General features: G+C 52.2%; 1 protein-coding gene across 1 annotated transcript in view; it reads right to left on the reverse strand.

The window, feature by feature from the left end:
- GRK5 (G protein-coupled receptor kinase 5) overlaps nucleotides 1–9,726 on the reverse strand; it is a 227,361-nt gene that overhangs the window by 120,578 nt on the left and 97,057 nt on the right. The gene's annotated exons all lie outside the window — the stretch shown is intronic.

The following is a 9,726-nucleotide window of genomic DNA, read 5'->3' on the forward strand; positions in this document are numbered from 1 at the left end:
GGCCCCCCCTCCCCAGCACAGCCTCTCCCATCACCCACTTCTGTACCCACACTGGGTGCCCGTTCTTCGCTGATATATTAACCATAACTATGCAACCCCACTGGGGACCTGGCATCAGCCCCAGACTAGACCTCAACCTTTCTATGGCAGAACCTGGCCGACTGGCTCAGGAAAGCCTGGTGAAACGGATTCATAAATGGGTGAGATGGATTCACAAATGCACCCCCCCGCCACCACCTCTTTTTGTCCTCTTGTTTCCTGTGGACAGTCCCCACCCCCAGCTGGAGGCCAGGTGCTGGGGACAAGGAAGTCAACTCTCCCTTGCCTTGAGTACCCCCTTCTTCTCCCGCCTCATGAACCCCAGGGTCCGAGGCTGGAAGGACTCCTGGTGGACCACGTCAGCTGCTCCCCCGCCCTGTATCCTGCCCAGCGTGCACTATAATGACACATGCTGGGGACACACATGTGATGAATATGCACACGTGATAAACATACAAACACAGTCAACACACATGTAACAAGCACACAGAATGAATACATGGAGCTGAGGAAGGTGCACTCACGGGTGTTCCTGTCGTCCCCACCACTTCTTATCCCTGGACAGTGGACAGACATCAGAACACTCAGGTGTGTAAACAAGGGGCTTCTGACTCCAGCCTGCACGTCCCTGAGCCCACCACCACTTGGAAATGGGGCCTGGAGGCACCTCTGTGTCATCACATGCTCAGGACCCCACAAGAACCTGAGATGCATTCGTCTGCCCCTGTCGCCAGAGTAGTCCTTAAATTCCACTTGTCAGTGACTCATCAAAGGTCACATAGCCCTTTAGGCCCCTCAGCATCTCAAGATTTTAAGGTCCTTTTATCCTCCTTCATGGGATCAACACCCCAAGTACCTGTGGGGTTTGGGGCCTGGTTACAGAGACTTGAGATCTTGGGCAGGCCCTCGGCACCCTGGGCTGCACTCTAAGCTGGGTGCGTGTGATGTCCCCCCAGTCTCTGACCCTCAGAGAGGGTCCAGGCAGGGCAAGGGCCCTTTCTGCAGCCAGCCAACCCAGGGTATTCCAAAGGAGCTGGGCTCTGGGCCCACCCCCAGCAAAGTATGTGTTCTGGGGCTGGCCTGGAGCTGATCTCAATAAATGTAGCCGCTTCCCTGGTGGCTCAAATGGTAAAGAAGCTGCCTGCAATGCAAGAGATGCAGGTTTGATCCCTGGGTCGGGAAGATCCACTGGAGGAGGAAATGGCAACCCACTCCAGTATTCTTGCCTAGAAAATTCCATGGACAGAGGAGCCTGGTAGGCTACAGTCCATGTGATCTCAAAAGAGTCAATATCAATAAATGGAGAGTCCAAAGTTATCCAATTGCCCTGGAAAGCTGAGGGCACCTTCTGGAACAGCCAGTGTGTGGGCTTCTGAGGCCAGAACCAGGACCATCCTCAGAGCTGGGAAGGAGGAGAGGGAGCCCATGACAGAGGGGCAGGACACAGTCCATTTCCTGGCTCTCTGCTCGTTCTGTCTCCAGCCCTGGCCAAGCAGCCCTGGCTCCCTCTGCTCAAGTCTTCACAAAGATCAAAAGCACTGGACTCCAAGGAAAAAAATGAATGTGTATGGGGCACATGCTGTGGCCAGGCACGTTTTGGACATTATCTTATTTAATCCCCAGAATGACTCTTGGAGGAGCAAATCACCAGGTTCATCACAGATGCAGAAACAGATGTCCAGGTTGTGTAATTTCCCAGCTGATGGCCTGCACTGCTTCACGCATGCTTGATGCTCCCACCAGAGCTGACACACTTCACCGCCCACATACACCTTGGAGCCCTTCAGCTGGCCTTCCCTGAGTCCCCACTCTAACTCTCCCAGGCAGAGCTATTACTATCCCACTTGAAAGACAAGGAAACTGAAGCAATAGGGAAGAACGAGGCAAGTCTCCTACACCCCACAGCTCACAAATGGCAGAGACCAGACCCCAGCCTGAGCAGAATCTAGACCCCAGACACTCATACGCACCCTTCTGTCTATAAAGCTCCCTTTCAGGAGCCCTATGAGCCAGGGAAACTCCCAGGGATCACAGAGAAAGCTGACCCTGGACCTCAGAAGTGACAGGACATCCGGTAAGAGCAAGCAGAACTTGGAGCTCTTTAGTGGAGACCCAAGCCTCCGAGAAAACATGCCACTCCACACCTATTCACTGAACCAGGTGTCAATATTTAAACACTGAGGTTTTGCATATAAACCCAGGTTCGGGACTTCTCTCCCATAACCAGACACATGGCAAGGCTCAGATATAGCTGGGCGCAGCTGACCCCATGGACACGACACGTGGCCTCCATTCGGTGGCCAGCCTGGCCCCTTAGAGCTTATGTGTATCCCTCAGGGGAGGGCTGCCCCCTGGAGAAATTAGCCAAGTCTGCTCCCATCCTCACCACCTCTGGCTCCGAGGCCTAAAGGAACGGTTAGAACTCATTTAGTACGCACCACCACCACCCCACCCCCCACCATTCATTCCACACTCTTCATTCCCAGATCTGGCTGGGATAAGCACTTTTTGTGTGTATGGTAAAATATAAGTAACAGAAAATATACCATGTTAACCATCTGTAGGTATACAATTCCACAGCACTAAGTACATCCACAGTGTCATGTAACCATCGCCACCATCCAGCTCCAGAAATCCTTCGTCATCCCCAGCAGAAACTCGGTGCCCATCCAACACCAGCTTCCAGCCCCCTCCACCCTGGTAACCTCCGTTCTACTTTGTCTCTCTGGTTTGACTGCTCTGGGGACTCGAGTGACAGCACGCAACACGTGGTCTTCCATGACTGGCCGATTCCACTTGGCAGGATGTCTTCGAGGATTATCCATGTCGCAGTGTGTGTCAGATTTCACTCCACTGTACGGTGGAATAACCCTCTGTTGTGTGTGTACACTCCACCTTTTGTTTATCCATTTGTCTTTTGGTGGACGCTTGGATGGTGTCCACCTTCTGGCTACCGTGAATACGGCGGCTCTGAATACCTGAGTCCCTGCTTTCAATTCCTTCAGGTATATGCCTAGGAGCAGAACTGCTGGATCATATGGTCATTCTATGTTTGCCTTTTTGAGGAATTGGTGAAGAACTCTTGGCCATATGGATTCACAGGCTGTACCTCATCAGCCTGAACCCCAACTCTGTGAGTGGCACCAGGAATGGGGCTACTTAAAGAATCACCCCCAAGTGATTCTTAGGTAGCCAGTTTATGGAAACAGAAGTCTACACACACACACACACACACACACATTTTTATAGACTAACTTCTCCATTAAGAAAGTTAACACAAAATAAAGAAAATTAACACAAACTCATTAATTCATTCAACCAATATGTTGAGCATCAACTAAATGCCAAGCAGTATGCAGATGCTGGAGACACAGGAATGGGGAAGACTGAAGGGGTGTCACTCTCTTGGGGCTTCCTTCTTGTGGTGCCCAATCTAGTAAGGAAGACATCAAAGCCTTGACATCAGTGGTTCTCAACCCCTGGGCAATTTGTCCTCTAGGGGACATCCGGCAGTGTCTAGAGATATTTGGATTGTCACTCTGGATGAGAGTGCTGCCAGCATCTGGCAGGTAGAGGCCACAGAGTTAAACATCATACAAGGTGCAGGACGGCCCCCGTACAACAGAGAACGAGGTACTCAAAGTGTCAATAATGCCAAAATGGAGGGATGCTGCTTTATTTATGACCCTTACGACCAACACTCAGGAGAAGTGCAGAGTTTGGGACAGACTCCCTAGTAATGGGGCAGTGGTGGACGTGGGGAGAGGGGAAAAGCCATCCGGGCCACCTGGAGGATGCAACACGGAGGCTGGACTGATGAAGAGCGGGTGGGTACCACACAGCCTCCTGGGGGCTTCCTTCACCCTCCTCATCGCCTCAGCCCCCAGAATGGGGCAGGGACTACGTAGGCAAAATCATACTCCCCCAAAGTAACCCTTAATTGCTGGCACCTGCGAATATTTTAGGTTACGTGGCAAAGGGAATTACGGTTACAGAAGGAATTAAGGATAGTGACAGGCATGTTATTTTGGATGATCCGGGTGGACCTGATGTAACCAGAGGCAGAAGAGTCAGCTCAGTGATGTGATGTGAGAAAGACTAGATCAGCTACTGCTGCCTTTGAAGAAGGAAGGGGCCACAAGCCAAAGGATGCAGGCGGCTTCTAGAAACTGGACGAGGCAAGAACAGATGCTCTCTTAGAGGCCCCAGAAACATAAGAGCCCTGCCAACTCCCTTGTTTTTATCCAGTGAGACCCAGGTTAGACTTCTGACTTCTAGAACTAATGCCTCTGCCTACTGAAGCCCTGCTCCTTCTTCAAGACCCCCTTCTAATCCCCTCTCCAGGGCTGCTCTTAAAAGGCAGATCCCTTGTCTGGCCCACAACCCTCTCCCAGCTCAGCCCAGATTCTTGCTTCATATCCTTCCAGAGGATTGGACAGCTAACACAACTGTGCTGGACAACTGCAAGCTTTTGTTGCGTTATGCTGACGGTAAATGAGTAGTTGCAGGGATCGCCCTCTGGGCTTGCACTGAGCTAGGTGCTACATGTTGTGGTCCTTATTAGGTACTAGCCCCATTTCACAGGTGAGAAACCTCAGGCGCAGGGAGAGGGATGGGGCCAATAAACAAACCACATGTGCAAACAGAAGCACGTATCTTCTCCAACCCACGCTGATTCACAGCCGCTTCCTGTCTCGAGCATCCCTGGGCTTTCTTTTCTTCACCCAGCAGCCCACTGCTGCTCATGGTTTACCTTCTATGTGCTGAAAGTGAGGTGGCCAAGAGGACAGAGTGCCCCGCTTCGTGGAACTCCAGCTCATCCCAGGCTTCAAAGAGCAGAGCTGAGCGAGGCTGCTGGGGGTGTGGTCAGGCAGGTGGGGGGCCTCAGGGAGGAAGGGGGCTCCCTCCAAGGAGGGGATGCCAGCAACACAGGCTGGCAGTCAGCCCGGAGGTCTCCCACCAGAAGTGAGAAGAGACCAAGACATCAGGCTTGGGGACACGGGCTGAACTCCACCCACTCACAGTTCCGGGGAAGACACCAAGGGACCAGGGTGGTGGGTCTCTCTCCCAAGTGGACACAAGTCCAAGCGCAACCCGGAGAAAGGTAGGTGGCAGGAAGATGCAGTGTTCCCAGGAGCAGCCTCCAGGGAGGAAGTGGCTTAGCATATCACTCTGCTGTCTCCAGCCTCCAGGGTCCCCCCTTGGCTGCCAGCAGTGGCCTTATGAAGGTGCAGCCCAGATGGGCTGAGAGAAGTGTGATAAGCAGGTGGCAGAGCAGGGGAAGCGGGGAGAGTGGCCAGCAGGCGGGCAAGCCCCAGCGGGGATGGAACGCAGGACTTGGGAAGAAAGCAGAGTAATAAAGAGCTATCACGTCTTAAGCGCTCAGAACAGGCTGAGCTACTGAGAAACTAATTGGCATTTCTTTCGCTCCCGTGGACACCCCCAGGGAAGAATGAAAGGATCATGCCAAAAAGCTGCCATGAGAAAACCGTCACTGTGGGGGAAGAAATTGGCTGTTATTCTTGTGGCATCTACTGTTTTCCAGGGAGGTGTTTGCACTTTGAAGGCTGAGGACTGAAATGAGAATGAGGGGGAGAGTGTCTGGGAGGGGCAGCGGGGGGAAGGCTGCGCTCCAGGAAGGCACAGTCCCCACAGGATCCCAGGGATGAGGGACTCTGAGCAGTGAGGGACCCAGGGCCAGCCTGACACTGGGGAGCTGACGCAGAGACCCCTCCCCCAAAGGACACTGACAAAACAGGCAACAGCAGTGACCCTGATGGTCTGAGGTCTTATTCTGGGGACTCCTTGGAGCCTTACGGGTTTCCCTGGTGTCTCAGATGGTAAAGAGTCTGCCTGCGATGTGGGAGACCTGGGTTCTATCCCTGGGTCAGAAAGAATCCCCTGGAGAAGGAAATGGCAACCCACTCCAGTACACTTGCCTGGAAAATTCCATGGACAATGGAGCCTGGTAGGCTACATACAGTCCATAGGGTTGCAAAGAGTCAGACACGACTGAGCGACTCACTTCACTTCACTTTGTGGCTCAGAGGGTAAAGAATCTGCCTGCAATGTGGGAGGCCTGAGTTTGATCCCTGGGTTAGGAAGATCCCTAGAGAAGGAAATGGCAACCCACTCCAGTATTCTTGCCTGGAGAATTCCATGGACAGAGAAGCCTGGAGGGCTACAGTCCATGGGTTCGCCAAGAATGGGACACGACTGAGTGACTGATACACGCTTCGGAGCCCTAGGACTTTTTGTGCTATCTTTGGAAGGGATGGGGGGACAGACCTTTGCAAAACAATTGACTTCGAACCTCTCATTAATCTTACAGTATATCTGATTTGGAAGTTAAAGAAATGTGGCACTTCCTATACTCCCAGGGTCAGGAAGCTGTTTGCTTAGACATCTTCTCATTTAATCCTCTCATCAACCACACAGGTAGGTCCTCTTAATGGTCCCATTTGACAAGTGAGGAAAGAGACTCAGAACGGCAAGAACTTTGCTTCAAATCACTCAGTTTGTGTTACATCTGAACCAGGACCCAGGGACTTCCCCAGTGGTCCAGTGGAAAAGAATCCATCCACCTGTAATGCAGGGGACATGGGTTCAATCCCTGGTTGGGGAACTAAAATCCCATGTGCTGAGGAACCACTTGGCCCTCAAGGCACAAGTAGAGAGTCTGAATGCTGCAAGGAAAGATCCTGCATGATGCGATGGAGATCCCGTGTTCTGCAACTAAGACCCGACACAGTCGTATTAAACAATAGATAAACCAAGACCCAGGCATCCTGACTCCTGGTCTCCTGGTCTATGGAGTCTGTAAGACAATAAAGGTCCAAGGGCCATCAGAATGGGACAAGGCACCCAGGAGGTATATGGCGTGTGCGCCGGTGATTTGGGTGGGGTTTGAAGGGAGTCCTTCCCGCTCCTTAGGGAGCCAGACTGGGGCCTGGAGTCGTGGGTCCCTGACTCAGGGAGGCCATCTCAGTAGCCTGTACCCACCAAGGCTTTTTCTCTTCCTCCCTAGTAACAAATGAGCAATTGGTCAGAGAAAGGTTCCTCGGGTAGACGCTGAGCAAGACTCTCTGCATGTGTTGCAAAGGACTTGCCTTCACGCCTTCGATCAGTGGTTCCCAGTGCGGTCCTTGGGCCAGTTGCACCAGCATCACTGGGGAATTGGTTAGAAATGCAAAACCTTGGGCTCCACCTTAGATCTACAGAGTCAGAAATTCTTTGCCGTGGAGGGGTGGGGGGGTGGGGACAGCGGTCTGTATTAATGAGCCTTCCAGGTGATTCTGATGCAGAGTCAAGTTGGAGCAAGTCCTTGAGCATCACGTGGGAAATGGTATGATGGGACCAAGCTTTCTGGAAATTTCTCTGATTATTATTTCTGCTCTGCCTACTTCTAAAAAGGATCTGAAGAGAAACACAGGGGTTTGGACAAATTCAGTGATGTTAGGGTCTGACTCTGTTAAGAACCCAGGTCCCTGTCCCCTGCCTGACTCAGGCATTCTTCTCACATGATGCCCACAAAGCCACTTATGTGGCCACTCGCTGGATATGGACCCAACGGTTTCCAGAAAACTAGAGGAGACACTGGAGAGAAGCTCACTACTGGCCTTGGTGGGCACAGGCTACTGAGATGGCCTCAGGGACCCATGACTCCAGGGCCCAGTCTGGCTCCCTAAGGAGCGGGAAGGACTCCCTTCAAACCCCACCCAAATCATCGGCGCACACGCCATATACTTCCTGGGTGCCTTGTCCCATTCTGATGGCCCTTGGATCTTTATTGTTCTACAGACTCCATAGAGAAGAGCATCACCCCTGGAGATGGCACACCGGGATCTGTAGAGGACCTGATGTATTTTGTGGGCCCTGAGGAAGTGGAGGCTGGTTTTCCCACCGACTACATTCCTCCAAGACAGACTTGTCGACTCAGATTGCAAAACTGTGTTGGTGAGTGCGGTTCAAGCCAAGGTGACCAGGATGAGAGACTCATTCAATTTGAACCCCAAAGATGAGGATTAATACAAGGGTCATAAAGAGATTCTAGGAATCCAAAGTGAGGCAGTCAAGAGCAGCAGGGTTTGTAGGAACAGGAATGCCATGGAGACATGGAGAATCTGGGGCTGGGGTGTCTCTGCCTCTCTGCAGACCATGCCAGGCTCACTCACCTCTTTGCATCGAACCCAACTGGCCATAATGAAAACACTGGCTTGGTCCTTGGCTCCTGGGAGGTGACCTCCCAGTCCTGGGAATTTTCTGAGTGTTGGGGATGTGGGTTTAATTCATGGTGGATCCCTAGAACTGTACCTGAGCTTATGCTAATGAGATGACTCAGGCTGAGGCTGGCCATGCCAGAATGGACCAACCATGGAGTTGGAAGTTTGGGCCTTTGAGTTAAATGACAGTGTCCAAACTTCGGGGTGGGGAAGGAGGCTGGAGACTGAGTTCAGCCACGTGACTAACGATTCAATCAATCATGCCTAAGTAATGAAAGCCCAATAAAAACTCTGGGACCCAGTGTGGGTGAACTTCCTGGTTGGTGCTCACACACCGGTGCTGAAAGGGTGACGTGTCCATCACAGACCTTGCCTTGTACATCTCCTCATTTTGCTGGTTCAGATTTGTATCCTTTCACCCTAATAAAATTGTAAATCTAGAGCTCTCCTGAGCTCTGTGAGTCATCCTAGCAAATAATCAAATCTGAGAGGGGTTGGGGGAAATTCCCAAATTTGTAGTCAATTAGTCAGAAGTACATGTGGCCTGGGGACACCCAAACTCGAGTCTGGGGTCTGAAGTGAGGGTGGGGACTGTGGTCCCTCTGTGGAGTTTTTGCTCATTCAGGGTAGTCAGTATCAGAATTGTGCTGCAACTGGCAGGCCCCAAAGCCCCCTCCCTACCCATCGGCCAGAATCCTGAGTCCAAACTCCCAAGGGGTTTTCCCTGGTGACTCAGATGGTAAAGAATCTGCCTGCAACGCAGGAGACCCGGGTTCGATCCCTGGGTGGGGAAGATCTGCTGGAGAAGGGAGTGGCTACCCACTCCAGTACTCTTGCCTAGAGAATTTCCAAAGGACAGATCCAACTGGTCAACACATCTTCCCTCCAGGCAGGCCACATGTGGACATGAGTTTGAGCAAATTCTGGGAGATGGTGAAGGACAGGGAAACCTGGTTCCCTGCAGTCCATGGAGTCACAAAGAGTCGGACACGACTGAGCCACTGAACCACAGTAACAATAAGGCCACATGCCGTGGGCCAGCCTTGACTCTGAAACAATCCGATTAGTTCTGGCCCCTGTGGATGGGGAGAGACAGAAGGGCTGAGTGAGACTTGCAGAAACTCAGTGGTGTTTCCCAAGGTAGGCAGTGCCAGGCATGACCAGAGGCAGCACAATCAAAACCACAGAAATGGCCAGCCTCCTGGCCAAGACGGTTTAGAGCACTGCTGGCTGAAGGCACCAGAACATGGGTGTTGGGGGAGGGTCTGGCCACAAAGGGCTCCAGGATGCTCCGCAGGGCCTCCTCCTCCTTCCATCTCCGAGCCCCTCCCACAGGGCCTGTGAGTCACTAGGGGATCAGGAGGTTGGAAAGGTCATGCTAAGGCTTGGAAAGGTCATGCTAAGGGACCAAATTTGTTAGAAACTCAAATTGTGTTACAAAGCAGGTCTTTAGGATATACATCTC

This window comes from Bison bison, unplaced genomic scaffold (assembly GCF_000754665.1).
Source record: "Bison bison bison isolate TAMUID 2011002044 unplaced genomic scaffold, Bison_UMD1.0 scf7180017864456, whole genome shotgun sequence".
Classification (NCBI taxonomy): domain Eukaryota; kingdom Metazoa; phylum Chordata; class Mammalia; order Artiodactyla; family Bovidae; genus Bison; species Bison bison.